This window comes from Carassius carassius, chromosome 21 (genome assembly GCF_963082965.1).
Source record: "Carassius carassius chromosome 21, fCarCar2.1, whole genome shotgun sequence".
NCBI classification, from domain to species: domain Eukaryota; kingdom Metazoa; phylum Chordata; class Actinopteri; order Cypriniformes; family Cyprinidae; genus Carassius; species Carassius carassius.
In genome coordinates, this window is record NC_081775.1 from 17,892,075 (window position 1) to 17,896,186 (window position 4,112).

Sequence of the window (4,112 nt, forward strand, 5' to 3'; positions counted from 1 at the left end):
AAACAAAACTGGAGTAATCCAGCAGTATATGAATACCTATATAAACAGAATTACAGTAATCGATGTTTGATGACACAAAGGCATGAATAATAGTCTCCAGATCCTTAAAAGAGAGAAATGTTTTCAGTTTAGAGATAATTATGAGTTGATAGAAGGCAGCCCTCACAACACTAGTAACCTGCTTATCTAAAACTATCACTGAATCCATCATAACACCCAAATTCTTAACATGATCTTAAAGACTAATCTTTATAGTGGCAAACCTACTTATAATTTCCCTGGAAGCAGAAGAAGGTCCAAAAACAACACACTCAGTCTTATTAGTGTTCAGATGAAAGAAAATTGCCTGCCAACCAGGCTCTTATCTCACCTAAACACTGAAGTCCATCAAATGATTGAGAAACATTTGGAACTATTGGGATATATAACTGATTGTCATCTCTGTATAAATTATACATAATGTTATATTTATGAAAAGTTGTGCTCAAAGGGCCCATATATAATGAAAATAAAATAGGCCCAAGTATAGACCTCTGTGGCACACCACTATGTAATTTAGCTGATGTAGAACACAGATCTCCAAGACAGAATGAGAAAGATCTATCTTTTAAATATGATTTAAACCATTCTAGAGCAGTGCCCTTAACACCTACATCTTCTAAACGCTGCAATAAAATACCATGATCAACGGTATCAAAAGCAGCCATGAGATCAAGTAAAATAAGAATAACTACCTTTCCTGAATCAACTGCCAATAGAATATCACTAAAAACCTTAAGAAGGGTGGATTCTGTTACTATGAAGAGACCTAAAACAGGGCAGCTGTGGCCTAATGGTTAGAGAGTCGGACTTGTAACCCGAAGGTCACAGGTTTGAGTCTCAGTGCTGGCAGGAGTTGTAGGTAGAGGGAGTGAATGAACAGCGCTCTCTTCACCCTCATGGCTGAAGTGCCCTTGAACAAGGCACTGAACCCCCAGTTGCTCCCAGGCGCTGGATATATAGCTGCCCACTGCTCTGGGTGTGTGTTCACTCTTCACTGCTGTGTGTGTTCACTTGGATGGGTTTAATTCAGCGCACCAATTCTGAGCATGGGTCACCATACTTGGCAAATGTCACAACTTTCACTTTTTTCACTTACACTAAAACCTGACTGGAACATATCTAAAACAGCATTCATATCTAAATATGATGTAAGCGGAGACAGAACAACCTTCTCTACAGTTTTTGATGAGAAAGGTAGTTTTGATATAGGTCAGTAATTACTTAAAACAGTATAGTCCAAATTTAGTTTCTTAAGAAGTGGCTGCACTGCTGCATGTTTGAAACAAGCAGGAACATTTCCATTAATTAAACTACTATTAAAAAGAGATTGAAGAGTTTTACCTAAAAGATCAAACAATTTTAATCATCTTTTGATAATTTGATGCAAAAAGCATAATGGAGTGATACTGAAACTATAGAAATTAATTAAAACAATATTTAAAATATTTTAAAGAAGGAACAGGATATGTAAAATATGCAAACATTAACCTCCACAGTGATTGCATTATTCAAATTTGAATAAATATGAATTACATTTTCAATAAAATGATTCTAAATGAATTACATTTGTTAATGAGTTAAATCTGTGTAATAAAGAAACAGGATTTCCATTTATTAAAATTATTATGATGATGTATAATTTAAAAAAAATTGTATATAAATGTAATTTATTCAAATGAAAATTTCAGTTTTGATGAAAATGTCAGTGATGATAATGATTTATTATGAGTTGCACAGTGGCTGTGCTATTCATCATATCTGTGTAATTGTGTGTGTGGCTTCAGCTGGTGTGGAATAGAGATGTCATGACAGCCAAGTGATATGGGAGAAAGAAAGAGGGGAAAAACAGCTTCACATAGAGAGAAAGAGACAGCCAGAGACACAGTGAGAGTGAAAACAAAGGGCTAAAGATCCTGAGTGGAATCTATTAGTGTAAAAGCTCTGAGGATGAGAGACAAATGGCCTGGTTAGTCGATACTGGCAGCAGCAGTGTCTCCTGTCTGGTTTTATTTCTTTTCAAACTGAGATCACGACCAGAAGGACAACTCATTTGTTTTATTAAATATATCTCTGTCTTTCTCTCTCTCACACACATCTCTATCTCAGAGGGAAATAAAAACAAACCAAATAATAGTAACAGAACACAGGCAGCTTTAAAGACAAATGGAAGTAAAATGAGTGAAAAAACACATATATGAACATACAGCAACACACACATACAGTATGCATTATTTTGTTATTGAGGGAAGTGCTTTGCAAATATTCTCATTACAGATGACCTAAAACCATTATGACATTCAACAGCATCCAAATAGCTTATAGAAAAGCATTGAATGATGATTTCATTACACACATACAGAGGCCAGGGTGCAGTGGGGAATTACGCACATAAACACATCTCATTTGCATACATAAATGCATCTTTTTATCCATTTCACCGCGTCTCAATTGAACCGCGATTCAAAACAATTTCATGCATGCAAGAATAGTGCGGTGACCACACGAGCCAGACAAGCACTCATTCAGGTCAAACAAAAAACCAAAACAGCGATCAATCTCAATACAAACTCACAAAGTTTAAAACAACAACAACATTACACCTAGTCAGGGTAGCGCAATACTTAATTTCTGGACAGGAATGAAAATGAGACTGTGATAGAAAGTCCGTTAAATGGATTTCACTGATTATTCAGCTAAAGAAATGTCTTTCAAAACTCCATAAAACAATTGTTGAGTTGTGAAAGTTACTTTAAGACTTTAATACAGTGCGTGCCATTGGAAAGACCAGTGCTGTAGTACTATAAGGTCCTATAGTTACTCCAAAAAATGTATTATAAACTCATTAATAGTTACTCCTTTCAACAGTAATATTATTACTTATTAGTTTCTGGCAACAGTAATTAGTTGCATTACTAGTTACATTACTTTTCTTTCACGCCCCACATAAGTTGCATATATCTTCAACACAAAATTCTTCTAAAATGTTAATTACAATATATTTCTGCCTCATCATTTGACCAAAATCCTCATCGCATCGCAGACACAAGTTATTACAAACAATCAGTGGTGATTAATAATATCCTATAAGTAAAAGTGTTCTATTATTCTCATTAATTGTCATGCTGAAGCTAACTGTAGCTATAATTTCTCTGTTATACCCATATACAATTATATTCCATGATGTATTTTAGCAGAAGAAATCATATAATTTCATAAGAAAATGTTTCATTCTCAAAAAATATTTTATACAGTCTATATCGGGATCAGAAGGATATGGATAGGCAAGCCATGCAAGGCAAAAGTAATGCCACAACTTACACATCAGGGTTCAGATCACCTTTATTCATGACAAAATCAATGTGATGGGAAACTTTCCTCTGCTGAATGTAAGATTTTTCATATTCCATATGCCTGCTGCATTGGTGACTTCATGCTTGTGCAAGTCGAGACTAGTAACTAGCTGTCTTGTGAATAGTACTTGAATATTCCTGAGGTGAAATTAATATCCTGCCAGTCACTCTTTCCAAACAGTCATTTGATGTCTTTCCCTGTTTGTGTCCATGAGGGGGCGCCATAGATGAGGTTAGGAGGAGCTTATTAACATTCACTGAAATTCAAATAAAGGCGCATTTATTAGCTCACCTTTGCCATGACTCATTACTACTAGCTAGACAGTATTTAGAAACACATCCGGTTGCATTAGAGAGTAATACGTATCGGGTCTGAGGAATCTATACATGTTTTTACGCTTGAAAATATCATCAATATTTTGTTTTTATAAAAAGTAAGCATGTTTTACATTAATATTTCATGAATGTCTGAAAAACATTTACCTCACAAACGAGTAATGTGTCCATAGTTATCGATACAAATTAAAATGTACATTTAAAGAGACCCTGGCATTTGAACAGTAATGTACTCAAATCACTACAATAAACTGCATGCAAAATAAACAACCGTAGACAAAGACACTGAACCGACGCTTACTTAGCTCCTCCCCTTACATCATAACATCCAATCCGAACGGATCATTCTGGCTAGGGCTCTCCGCCTATTGGCTGAACGATCTG